Raw genomic sequence first — 14,990 nt, 5'->3', positions numbered from 1 at the left:
GAAAAGTTCTTTAAAATCTGAGAAAAATAGAGCAGTCCCGAGTAACACAAAACTGAAAATTAATTTCAAAGCAACTATGACCATTAACTAACATCTGTTCCAGACCTTTTGTTAGCCTCTTATGCAGATGCAAACTGCTAAATTGCAGTTTTATTGCTTGATTAGTTTAGGAAAAAAGGTACGTTATGGAAACAATGCTAATTAAAAATTCAAATTCTTACAGAATGTAAGTCTATCCGCATTTTCAAACCAAAACTGTACGTAATATCAGGCATTAACTCGTAGTAGTCTCAAGTTCTACTATTTTAACTCTAAAATTTTTTGGAGATAAATATGGTTAAGTACCAGAATGCTGTTTGTCGTCTGTCTGTCCTTAAGGAGAAGTTTAATACGGTAGCATACGAATACAGTTTACAGCAATGTTTACTGCAAACAGAGGAACAGCTCAGTAAAGAAAATTACACCAGCAAGACAGTTCACTTTGCAATATGTAGCACTTCTGAAGCAATGGTTTGTAAGCATTTCTGAAACATACTGGCCAGCGCAGAGCCCCAATCTGATGACAAGGGAACACCTGTCGGATGACTTATGACGTAGACTTCCGCCAGATGCCGATGTCCATCATTTCCTTCTCTGGTTTGGTCTCTTCTAGAAGAATGGGCTGTCGTTCCTTCAAAGATTTTCAGACACTTTCTTGAAAGTGTCCACAGGAGAGTACAAGGGGTCTTAAAAGCGAGGGGAAAACATATCCCACATTAATGTCCACCAACAGTTGTCCCGGTTCTTTTGATCAGGTAGTGTATAAAGCTGGGCTCCAGGTATATCTTCAAAGAGTTTTCTCAAATGTAGAGCTTGCTTCAGTTTAGTAGGCAATAATAGCCCTTTTTGCCTGTGATAAGACTTTTTATATCCTCCCTGCTTCATCCGTCATGCGTTATGTTTCACCTGAGACAGCAAAATTCTTTCACGTCGCTTAGAAGATGGTCTCCAGAGATCACGTTATGTTCATTGTTAACCTCATTTTCCTTATACCTCACTGCTTTCGACTTCTGTCGCTTTACTCTCAGTGAAGTCCATATTCTATCGTCATTATATCGCTCATCTCATTGAATGCGTTCTGTAATATATTTTCTCTTTGCGTAGTTAACCTTGTCATTGGTACAATTTCAGCCATAATTCAGTGTCAGGTCTGAAACTTTCACTTATTCCCGTCGTTGCTTCTTCGATGTAATTGCTGAAAAGTGCGGGAGAGAGACTATATCGCTGCCTTAGGGTCTTTATCATTCGAGCACTTCTTTCTTGGTCTTCCATAATCTAATTATTCCTTCTTTCTTCTTGCCCAATTTGTATGTTACACGCCCTTCAGCAGAGCTTCTACATATGAGTGACAATGTCAAGCATATTAGGATTTGTTACGTTGTCGAAAGCATTTTACAGCTCGACAAATCCTTTAATGGTGTCTTGACTGTTTCTGCCTCCATTATCAAGTGCAACGTTGGTAACTACATCTATGGTGCCTTCACCTTTCGTAAAACCAAACTAGTCGTTATGGAGCATAGCCTCAATTTTATCTTCGATTCATCTTTGTATGTAAATTGAAGGTCTCTTCACAGTCATTTTCTTTTTACCAGAATTTGTCTATCTAATTGGTGTGATTGCCCTTTCCATTGTTGACCATTCCTCTTCAACTGGACATAGTACTGTGGTATTCCTCGGCACTCTAGTATCCCACTTCTTTCCACACTGATTCTTCAGGACCATTTACTTGAACCTACTATTCGTCAGTAATATATTGTGATCTGCGTCTGCTGCTGCTTCGATGTATGCCCTACATTCCGATACCTGTTTCCGAATTCTCTGTCACACTTGACTACAGATGGTATCCTCCAGCGTCTACAGGCCGCTCGTAAGTATTTATCATTCACTCAGTGCTCTTAAGGAGTGTAAGAAATTTATTGAAGACTCAATCTTTCTGCTCTCTTTCCCTTACTAGCGATTACTTCTTCTACCGTAAATTTAGTCTTGTCTTTCCTCCACTTCCGGTGTATAAGTTGATTGGTTTTTCATCTCCCTTTATACACTGACTTACCCGTTTAATGATACTACATATTCTTTGGAACTAATTTCTGACAGTAAATTTTGCAGGCGTGCCTGAACTATAATTGTTGGGGATGGGTTGCTGTCAATTATGATGAGAATAATCCGGTCACTAAACAGCACACAGTAATTAAGTCCTTGCCCCACCTTCAAACTCGTAACATATCACGTGCCTCTTCAATTACATTCTACAACGATAATAGCGTTGATTCATCAGATCAAAAATCGTTGTCTTCCTTTCATTTCACTTGACTTCAAGCCTATCAGGACTGACAAAACTGGATTTCCCGTTTCAGATTTTCTATCTTGCTTTACGAATTATAGTCTCCTGACATTCCACTCGCCGGTTCGTGGAATGTTAAGGCTTCGTTGGGTTTTAAACTTGTCTTTCAGGCCCACGCCCCCTTGGTAGGCCTAATTTGAGCACAGTTTTCTTTGTATATATATAGTCATCAGTCTTCTGACAGGTTTGATGTGGCCCGCCACAAATTCCTCTCCTGTGCCAACCTCTTAATCTCAGAGTACCACTGCAACATACAACCTCAGTTATCTGCTGGATTTATTCCAGTTTCTATCTTCCTCTACAGTTTTCGCCCTCTGCAGCTCCCTCTAGTTGCATGGAAGTCAGTTCCTGAGGCACTATCATCCTGTCCCTTCTCCTTGTCAGTGTTTGCCAAATATTCGTTTCCTCTCCGACTCTGCGCAGAACCTGATCAATTTTTACTTTATGAGGCCATTTAATTTTTAAACATTCCTCTCTAGCGCCACATCTCAAATGCTTCGATTCTCCTTTGTTCCGGTTTTCCTACAGTCCAAGTGTCACTAGCATACAATGCTGTGCTACAACGTAAATTCTCCGAAATTTCTTCCTCAAATTAATGGCGATATTTGATACTAGTGGACTTCTCTTAGCCAGGAATACCCTTTTTGCCAGTGATGGCCTGCTTTTGACTCCCTCCTGGCTCTGTCCGTCATTGATCATTTTGCTGCTTAGGTATCACAATTTGTAACACCATATCTCTAATACTCTACTGATTTATTTTGCTTTTGTTTTATTTAGTGTTATAGCAGTGAGCTTCTGTAAATGTGTTTGAATCGATAACATAAAACTGTATACTCCTTTCTTTGTTAAACCTTTGATGTCGTGGTTTGATTCTATGCAATGTAGTATATCTGTCATTTAAATTCTTTGTCCCATTGGGAGGGAACAAAACTTGCCGTATGTAATTGTAATTTCTGTGTGAATAATTTTTTGTAGAAATGTCAATATGTGCAAATGTTCTGTTTTATTTAATGTGTTTGGTTGCTGTTATGTAAACTGCTGATCCTCACTTAGGGTTCTTAGTCATCCTGTATGTAAAGTAGCGCCCGCAAGTTGTGGTTGGCTTAGGTAGAAAAGGTGGAACTAAGAGTCAGTCGGGAACGAGCTACCAAACTGTGCACTGCTATGTAAAAGTTGTATATTTTGCTGGTTCCGAGAGAGGCTTTTTCTGCCACTTTCCAATGCCTCGGATGGATGGATAAATAGCTGGAACGATTCTGGAATTGATATCCATCATCGCCACCAAGAAGGGACAGGGTCCAGCAATTCTGCCTGCTAATCCACCTACCAATATGCAGCTTCCACCACATTGCGCAATCATTATAACGGAACACCATAATAACGTACAGCGAAGGATCAGCTTATTGGATGTGTTAGCGTGCTCAAATATAAGGTAATTTATAACTGAATTTATGTACCTACCTTGATTTTTTCCTTATCATAACACCTCTCAGGTTCCTCTCCGTTTGAACTAAAGTGATTACCGAGTGTCCTTAAAGAACATTAAAGCCCAGTGTTTTGCTAATTAATGCCTCTTGAACATAGTAAAAAGAAAGTTAAAGTTAATGTACCGAGAGAGTGAGTTAAAGTTAATGATGCTTGCTGAATATAATTTTCTTATTATAACTGCTTATTAATATGTTGTTGCCTACTTCAAAATTAAAGTTCTTAAAACTGAGGCTTATAAAGTTTTGCTTAGTGATTTATCACATTACTGCCTGTTGTAAATAACAGAAGGTGAGTCAGTATCTTACAAATATGTTAATTTTGTGTCTCAATGTAGTAAAAGTGGAAAACTGCAGTTGTGGGAAGTTGGATGCTTGCTAAGCTCTTGTTTCTTTCGAATATTCAAAGTGCATATTAGTAGTGTAATGAGATCCACAGGTTATCCTTTACCACTATTTATGAAAACAATCATTGCTTTGTTCAAAAGACAGTGAAAAGCAACCTGTTGGTGAATTACATGAAACTTTCGTTCTAAATAGAACAGTATTTAGTTGGGAGATATTTAATCCGTGACCAGTTCATAATTTTGCAGTGGACTACATTTATAATTCTATGTCAGTTAGGAAAGTATTTGAACAATATTACTGAACCTATGTCCAATTAATGATTCTGCAGTGAATATTAATAGTAATGTTATGAAGACCATTTAGTTTGAATAAGCCCTGAGAGTAATAGTGTGTTTCGTTATCTGTTATATTTATGCAGATAGTTTGTTCTGCTCTGTCAGCTTCCAATCTCGAACGTTAACATATGTAGGTGTCAGAGTTCATTGCACTCGAGTGTGGTAAAGTATAGGTTGTGTTTATCCCTTAAAGTTACTCAGACCTACTTTCTTGAACAAGAACGTTAGTCTTTCTCTTGCCTAATTAGGCTGGCGACCGTTTTCCTTATTTTTTAAACAGTGTAGCTAGGCGAAACATTATTTGTTACTGTTTGAATAATTACGTTATTCTGACTTTCACTTCCGATAAGCCACCTCCGTTAGGTAAACGCGGTCAATATAACAAAATTCCTCTCAGAGCGTAACACTGCTCTGCTTCTTCATACTATAATGCCTAGAATAAGAATAATTTCTTTATACGAACTGCTTAAGCCTTTGAGGTTATAGTATAGTAGTAGCAGACGGAAGTGTTATAAATTCCGTAGCTTCACCTACTTCGTCACCATCATTCCTTATGCTAAGCTTCTCACTATTCTCATTTCTCCTACTTCGCATTAATTTTATCTTTCTTCGATTTACTCTCAATCCATATTTTTTACTCATTACACTGTTCATTCCATTTAACAGATCATGTAATTCTTCTTCACTTCCACTCAATATAACAGTGTTATCAGTGAATCATATCCTTTCACCTTGAATTGTGATTCCACTCCTGAACATTCCATTTATTTCCAACATTGATTCTTCGATGCAGGGGCGAAAGATTACGTCCTTGTCTTGCACCCTTTTTAATCCGAGCACTTCGTTCTTGGTCGTCCACTCTTGTTGGGGAGGCGAAAATTCGTATAACATTAATAAAATAGAATGAAAAAAGGTAAACACCTGAATCATCATATTTTATCTGTAGTTCTTTCCAATTTCGCATACTGACGTTTGAGACTAGCGTCCACCGATATCATTTTCTTGAATTTTCCACTCATATCATAAATACGAACCCGTGGTCTAAGGCCAGTTGGCCTTCAGCTTTATAGTGGCGCGGACGTTCTGAGGGCTCCGAGCCGCGCTCCGGTAGCGGGTGTTGTGTAGTATGGCTGCATAGATCGACTCAACGCGTGATTGGATGTGCTGTATAAAATCACAAGCAAGACACAGAGCACCAGTAGGCTATATGTCTAGTAGCACGTGATGGGAAGTTGTGCAGGTATCATTATAACGACAGTAAAAGTCTAAGTGCAACTACAACAAATGAAATTTTTAAAAAAAAAGCTTTACGTACATCCAAAGACCAAGTAAGTAAGTATTTTGAAAACTGACTGACAACATGGAGTCGAGATAATAATGACTTTTACTAATCAGGTGATCATTACGCAGATGATTATTTATTGCGCATATTCGTTTAAGAATTTGCAGTTCTTCGAGAAAATTAAGCTTCTTGCCTTTTTCAGGGTATTATAAAATCTAGAGACTGTCCAGTGAAGGTGGCTGGTGCAGCGTTGCTTTCAAGTGGTTAGCAAAGGAGAAATCAACTTTACCTCGCCATTTTTGCTAACAAGTGTTCATTATATCTAGTCTTGAACATCCTGCCCATCTGCCTTATGTAAAACACTTCACCAGTTTTACTAAACAACGGAAAATCCTGGATGGAATGCAACAATATTGTGAAAAGGAAATATATTGACCATATTTATATATGGCTGTTCATTATGAATATAACTTGGTTGAGTTCTGTTTTCAATCTTGAAAGCTATTAAGGTATCGAAATTTTTGAATAATTTAGCCAATTGGTATGATACCGTCCCCAGAAACGCATGCTTAGCTTTTGCTGATGCGGATGGCATATTGAGTTCAATTATGCTGTTCACAAGTCGTGACTGTAAGTCAAGATGATTGAGATTTCTGCCTTAAGTCATGATTTAATTGAGTGAAAAACATTTCCTTTCTTCTTTGTGGTATAAAATCTAATGATACGTGCCATTAAAGCCATTAAAAGAAGTCCTCGCAACCAAAGCTGTTTTTCTTCAAACGTACGACCCAACCTGATGGAGTGAAAAAAGGATATACTATTTTTTGTTCAGAGATGCGCTCTACGAAAACTACACTTTCGAGGTTTACATAACTGACATCATAAGTAGTAGTGTTACCGCTAGTACTGGTAGCATTGATACAGAAAGAAATATAAGTGAATGTGTAAGAGAGAAGCTAGTATCCGGCGATTACTCTGTTTTTCGGTTGTTTGTTTTGCACATAACTAGAACCATACGTAATTCCTTGTTAGTCCATTGTGTATTTTAAATTCTTACACACAATAAATTGTATTTTATAAGCATTAAAAGTTAGCTGATCACGTAACTTCTCCACTTTTATGCAACCAAATCAGTTACTTTCGATGGAAGTGCAGTTTAAATGCACAAAGATATATATATGTAATTATTGCTGTTATTGTGAACTAGAGGGACTGTTCATCATGACGAAAGGTAAGTGTGCCCTGTCGATACTGATATACATAAAAGTTGTTTAGGAATGGGAGAAACATTTTTTATATAAATTTGACAAAGTAATACATAGAGATTTTATAAATATGTATTTTTATATTTTACCTTTTCGTTGAGAAAGTTGCGTTCTTCTAGCGCTGTATGATAAATCTGCATTTTCTTTATTGTTACCACAACATCCCTCTGGTTCACATTACAACTCAACAATTTTCGAATAAAAACTGAACTAAATATTGACAATCCCAGTTTTGCTATAAAAACTATGTTTTCATAAGTGACAAACAGGGGGATAAATATACAGAACAAAAATGTTCTGTGGGTTACTCGGGCTTTTATAAATCCCCACTTAGTTCCTAAACAGTTCACCACTTCTGGCTTTTAGGGGAATCTAGTAAGCCATTCATCGCATTGTCCCACGAAAAGAAAGCGATCGTTATCAGGTAATACCAGGTAGGTATGCAACACACCTAACATACAGGTAACGTGGGTTCGACCTTAACTGGCCAAACTACTCGACAAACTACCACATTCCGTTCTTACTTATGGTAGTCAGCGGTAGTTTTACAACTCCACTTTAGTTTTTGCATAGAAATCGAGAAACCATTACTACACATCTCCGTACTCTGACCTACTGTTATGGCGTTAGCGGGTCACTGTGCGGAAAGAATGACGCAGGCCGCAGCGATGACGCAAAAACCTGCCCCTGAGAGAGAGTTGCGAGCGGGTGTCGTGCGGCTGGAAGCGTGCCAGCAGGGGCCCGCGGCGGCGCATGCGCAGTGCAGCCCTGGCTAGGGCCGCGTGATCAACGAGCGCTGCAGCAGTCGGCCCTTCCCACCCCTGCCCTGCTAACGACGGATTCCGGCCCGCTGCCCTGCTGCCGAGTGCCGAAGCGGGAGCGGTTGGCGCAGCCGTTAAGCTGTACTGCCTCCGTATCCGACAACTTGATTGACACCGACTTAACAGTACATAAACAACTGAACTGTACATTGATACAAAATGTATGCTCGGGTGAACAACAGTACATTTAAAGAATAACAAACCGTTTCAATTCCCATTAATGTTCTTGATTTATTCCACGATCAGTTTCGAAGTTCAAAGCTTCATCTTCAGGTGCCATCAAATAGTTATGTTAACATAAATGTGTGGTGGCTGGGCCTCTCAGTCAGTCAGTCTTGAAGGATCACACCCGCGTCAAAAAAACTCATGGAAGAGTAGGGCCAACAACTACACCGCCCGCTTGGACACCACGACACTAGTGCAGACGGACCAGAAGCCAGCCGACCGCGGAGGCAGAAGTGACTGACTACACATTTATGTTCTCATAATTATCTTGTGGCAACTGAAGATGAAGCTTTAAGATTTGAAACCAGTCTTGAAATAAGTTAACTACATTACTGGCAGCTAAATCGGATTTTTATTTTAAAAAAAAGGGAACATCGTTCATATGCATTCATATACCAACTACGACTTTAATCAGAACGTGCTGAAACTCATTCATAGAAGACTATCCTCCAACTTGCGTCTCTTCAGATCTTAACATAAGAGATTTGGAAGTAATTTAATTGTTTCCTCAGTGCACAATTCCAGGATTTACATAACTATATGACGTTTCTTGGCGTTGTCTACGGCGCTCTCGATTTTGCTTTACACAATCTATACTGGTCTGTATACTTTTTCTTTCACCACACACGTACTGCTGTAAGAGCATAGAATATGTTACATAATGTAACGATCAGTCAGCCATAATAACTTCAATTCCATTCCGAAAACTTTTTCCCATATTCTGGTAATGGTACTTTTGCTGTCATTATACTAGACAAAAAATAACTTTCGGGAAAACAGTCGGGTGACTGCGTCGAAAACCAACGATCCTTCGGCAGGAACACACCTGCCAGTTACACGGCAAAACGGCTCCAAGTAAGCACTATCCAGCGAATTTCAAACGACCATTTTCAAACATACCTCGCAAAAATAACACTCACACACACACTGTAAACACTAGCGCCGTCACAAACCAAACGACAGACGTCAGAAGCTTATTCTGCCAACGGCATTGTCAAAGAGGGAGGAGAAGTGTACATAGTTCCAAGGCACTGCTATGTCGAAGGGTGAGAAACTGTCCCTAAAGGCGGAAGAATCAGCAGTTATCAACGGCATGAGGATACGAAAGGCAATGGAAACCACCGCATTAAAGACACGTAACGTGTATCCACAATAAATGTAGCCTGTAATTGAAAAAGTGTCATGGTGATTTCTTCATTGGCAAAAGATTCCGGAATAGTCTCCCAAACGTATCTCCGAGAGGGGAATGCCAAGACGGAAGTGATTATGATAGAAAGATTGAATAATCAACGAATGAATAATGTTCTATGAATCGGGGTGTGGAATGTCAGAAGCTTGAACTTGGTAAGGAAGCTAGAAATTCGGAAAAGGGAAATGAAAGGCTCAGTCTAGATATAGTAGTGGTAAGTGAAGTGAAATGGAGCGAAAACATTGGTTCCTTGTCAGATTAGTACAAGGATATGTCAACAGGAGCAGAAAATGGTATAATGGGAGTAGGAATCTTTATGAACAGAAGGTAGAGCAGAGAATGTATTGAATGTTAGGCTCCATACGGTTCCCTTTCTGTGCAGCGACAGTGGAATATAAAATTATACAGAATGTAGCGACCAGTCGCGGAAACATAATTTATTTATCTTGTTGCAAATCGATATCAGTCATCAAGAAAATGGTTCAAATGGCTCTGAGCACTATGGGACTCAACTGCTGAGGTCATCAGTTCCCTAGAACTTAGAACTACTGAAACCTAATTAACTTAAGGACATCACACACATCCATGCTCGAGGCAGAATTCGAACCTACGACCGTAGCGGTCGCGCGGCTCCAGACTGTAGCCCCTAGAACCGCTCGTCCACTCAGGCCGGCGACATCAGGCATCATCGGCGCATTTTTCTAACCGATACATGCCAGAAGTAGAAGTACTGTCATTGGCAGATTTCTATCATGATTTGCAACAAGATAAATAAATTATGTTTCCGCAATTGGTTGCAACATGCTTTATAATTTTAAAGAGAAAGTATTACTGTGAACAGTTCAGGATAGGGTTGTTCTTATGAAAATCGACAGCAAACTAACATGACAACGATACTTCAGGCATAAAAGTCAACGTTGCAGGCTGAAGGTGAAGAAATAGAGAAAGTATATGAGCATATCAAAAGGGTAATACAGTACGTAAAGGGAGTTTGAAGCCTAACAGTCGTGGGACACTGGAATGCAGTTGTATGGGAAGAAGTAGAAGAAATTTTTTCAGGCGAATATGGGCTTGGGACAAGGAACGAGAGAGAAGAAAGACTACCTGACTTCTCTAATAATTTTCAGCTGATAATAGCGAATAGTCTGTTCAAGAATCACATGAGAAGGAGGTACACTTGGAAACGGCCGGGTGATACGGGAAGATTTCAGTTATATTACATCATGGTCAGACAGAGTCTCTGAAATCAGATACTAAATTTTAAGGCGTACTCATGATCAGATATAGACTCAGATCACAATATAGCACTGATGAAGAGTAGGCTGACGTTCAAGAGATTATTCAGGAGGAATTAATAGGCAAACAAGTGGGATACGGAAGTACTAAGGAACGACGAGACGTGCTTGAAGGCTATAGATACAGCAGTAAGGTATAGTTCAGTACGCTGTACAGTTGAAGAGTGATGGACATCTCTAAAAAGGCCAATCACAGAAAATGAAAAGAAAAACATAGTTACAAAGAAGGTAGCTGAAAATAATCCGTGGCTAACAGAAGAAACACTTCAGTCGATCGATGAAAGAAGCAAGTAGAAAAATGTTCAGGGAAAGTCAGGGGTACAGAAATGCAAGCCACTGAGGACTGAAATAAATATTATGTGCAAGGAAGATAAGACGAAATCACTACGTAAAAAAATGTGAAGGAATCAAAAAACGAATGATTGTGGGAAGAACTGACTCAACACATAGGAAAGTCGAAACAACGTTTGCTGAAATCAAAAGTAAGCGTGGTAACATGAAGAGTGCAAATGCAGAGGAGAGAGCGGCTAAGAGTTAAGAGTACGCTAAAGGCTTCTACGAGGGAGAAGATGTGTCTGATGTGATAGAAAAAGAAAAAAAGATTCCATTTAGAAGAGAATGGGGGTTCCCGTATTAGTATCAGAATTCAAAAGGGGTATGGAGGAATTAGATCAAATAAGGCAGAAGGATAGATAACATTCCATCAGAATTTCTAAAATCATTGGGATAAATGGCAACAAAACGACTATTTACGTTGGTCTATAGAATTTATGAGACTGGCGACATACCATGTGACTCCCTGAAAAATAACACAATTCCGAAGATTGCAAGAGCAGACAAGTGCGAGAATCATCACACAGTCAGCTTAACTGCTCAGGCATCCAAGTTGATGACAAGAGCAATATAAAGAAGAATGGAAAGGAAACCTAAGGATGTGTTAGATGACGATCGGTTTGGATGTACGAAAGGTTAAGGATCAGAGAGACAATGCTGATGCTGCGGTTCATAATGGAAGCAAGAATAAGGAAAAATCAAGACACGTTCACAGGATTTGTCGACCTGGAAAAAAAGTTCGGCAGTGTAAAACGGTGCAAGATGCTCGAAATTCTGAGTTCTGAGAAGAATAGGAGTCAGCTATAGGGAAAGACACGTAATATAGTGTATGTAGAAGAGTCAAGAGGGAATAATAGGGAACGCTCGGATTGAAAAGCACATCGAAGAAGCAATGATGTAAATAAAAGGAACGTCCAGAAATGGGGTTAAAAATCAAGGAGAAAGGGTATCAATGATACGATTATTGATAACATTGCTATTGTGAATGAAAGTGAAGAAGAATTAAATGATGTGATGAATGGTTTGAACACTGTAATGAGTACAGAATACGGATTGAGAGCAAATCGAAGAATGACGTAAAGTAATGAGAAGTAGCAGACATGAGAATAGCGAGAAATTTAACATCAGGACCGATGCTCACGAAGCAGATGGAGTTAGGAAATTCTACTGCCTAAGCAGCAAAATAATCAACGACGGACGGAGCAAGGAGGACATCAGAAGCAGGATAGCAATGGTAAAAAGGACATTCCTGGCCAAGAGAAGCCTACTAATAACAAATATCGGCCTTAATTTGAGAAAGAAATTTTTGAGTATTTACGTCTGGAGAACATCATTGTATGGTAGTGAAACATGGAATGTGGGAAAACCGGAGCAGAAGGTAATCGAAGGATTTGAGATGTGTTTCTGCAGACCAATTTTAAAAATTAAGTGGACTGATAAGGCAAGGAATGAGGAGGTTCTGTGCAGAATCGGAGAGGAAAAGAATTTAAGAAAAATACTGACAGAAGAAGGGACAGGATGACAGGACATCTGTTAAGACATCAGGGAACGACTAACCATTGTACTGGAGGTAGCTGTAGAGGGCAAAACCTGTGGAGGACGACAGATACTGGATACGTCCAGTAAATAATTGAGGTCGTATGGTGCAACTTCTACTCTGAGACGAAAAGGTTGGCACAGGAAAGAAATTCGTGGAGGGCCGCATCAAACCAGTCAGACTGATGACCCAAAGAGAAATAGGTCATCGATTGAGGTACCATAAACTCTGTCCCTTCGCTTTTCGAGAAGGGAGAGAGCACGAATCCATGTAGAATTTAAACATAAACTACCATTTCTATTTATAAGGTTAGTTGCTAATTTCATTTCAATAGCTTTCTTAATAACACCATCCGAAAAGCTGGAAGCGCATGCTAGAATCTCTGTGTCATACTCTGTAGCATTACCGAACCAAGACAAAGTTCTGCAATGGCGGATTTGCTCGCATACGCTCAGTACACCGTCCTCCACGGTCCTGAGAGTCTAACCAGTATATGGCATGCCTCAGTTGCATCACATACAGTAGAGACCCACCTTACGCTAACCAATATCATCTTTTGCGGAACCTAAAACGAACAAGATCTTAGACAGTGGTAAAGAAAAACACTCCACATCGTATTTCTACAAAATACGACCAACCCTGCTGAAATGCTCCCTGCGTCAGGTAAAAATTCCGTAGACGTTGGTGCCACGTCGGTATTATTACCACTCACCCGGTGCACAGCTGGTTGCCAACACGACGCACGTGTGATCTGTCTTCCAGGTGGCTTCCGGGTGGACAAATCAGGGTGCAGAGGACTTGGGACCTGTGAACCAAAGTACGAAGTACCCATTCACGTTGAACCGGATGGTGACAACTTTCAGCCTCAGATACCATTTTGTGTGAGTAGGCTTCCTATGTGCGGCATGTTCGAACATACAATACACCTTCTTCATGATTAATACATCAAGGAAGAGGAGACACCCATAATCGTGAAACAAATATTGAAGTGGCTTGTATTCGGATGTTCTAAAAAGTCGATCAACTTCTCACTGCCATGGGACCAAACACTACTCGAAGTACTGGTCATTGAAAAAAAGTAAATGGAAATGAACACATATCAAAATAGGTTCGTTAATTCTGCGCCATACATAACCTCAGTCAACCGTAACGAATCAGACACAGGAACATAAGTGAACAGAGAGATACATCAAAATGTACTAGAACATCAGAGTTATTCAAACGTAACCCCTGTAATCGACGTAAGTAATTGGCCGAGGTCTTAATGCGGTGCTTACACTGACGTACTACAGTACTCTACAGAGTAGAAAGTTGTTTGCTACACGATATGTCAGAAGACCAGTGTTACAATCGGACGAAGAGGAACCCCTGCCTTGTGGATCTTAGACAGGCCACTGAAATGGCTCCTCAGGCGTTAACTGGGATAGATACCGTGGAAAACAGACAACGCCTGAAGGCTAATACCATGAATACGTGGAAGTTGTGGGGAGTACGGGCAGGCACCGTTTCTCTAATAAAGGATTTTTTTTACCTTTAAAATTATACAACTTTATGAACTTGGTTTTAAAACAGTAAATGAACATTCGTTATCATGAACAGCAAGATCCTAAATATAGTTTCTTAGTGAAAGTTCCTGAAGCATTATTTCAACAGACTAAAGAAAAGCTCTCAGAATCAATTTACAATGCTTAAAACTCAAAAGCCCTTTTTAAGCAAAGGAAAAAATACAGGATTCTAAGGCCACATGGCAATACCAGAATTTTCCTAGATATCACCTGTGATCTTTAAAAGGCAATTAAATACTGATCACAAAAATTTAACTAAAACAGCAACTTAAACGCAATAAAATCTGATTTTTATCAACTTACACTCACACCCCGTAGCCTCTACGATGCGCACCGTATAACAAAATATTTTTCTTCGTTTTAAAAATTTTACACTATAAACCTCCCTACATGTGATGCATACTACACCCAACGAATTATGACAAATAATTAAGAGTAGATGTAATAATTAACAAGGTATGTAAATTTTTTCCTTTCAAAATAAAAAAAAAACACACACAAATCAACTCTTAAGCTCAGTGGTTATACCCGTTAAAAAAAGTACAATACGTATCTTTTGATTTCGTCATGGTCATGCGCTGTTGTGCACCGTGTTCACCTTCAGGTTCACATGCAGCACGTGAAAGATTTTCCGCGATGTACAAAACGTTAACAGGGGGCACCCAAAATACACAAATTGCATACCTCTATGCGGATGCGGCTCGCAAATCTTAACACGGGCGAGGGAGTAGATGTGGTACTAGGGAACACTTGCACTATACCGCACCGCACCAAACAGCAGTACGGTGTGGTAGGCAAGTGACAAATGAACAACTGGTGCAAGGCAACCTCAGCAAGGCAGTAAAAAATTATTTGGGGTGTTAAACTCTTGGGAGGGCCACACCGAACCACAGAATGACGTCCCAAGCTAAGATATCGGAGATATCGCCAC

Source organism: Schistocerca americana, chromosome 5 (assembly GCF_021461395.2).
Source record: "Schistocerca americana isolate TAMUIC-IGC-003095 chromosome 5, iqSchAmer2.1, whole genome shotgun sequence".
Taxonomy (NCBI): domain Eukaryota; kingdom Metazoa; phylum Arthropoda; class Insecta; order Orthoptera; family Acrididae; genus Schistocerca; species Schistocerca americana.
The sequence above is the reverse complement of the archived record's forward strand: the minus strand, read 5'-3'. Positions refer to the sequence as shown.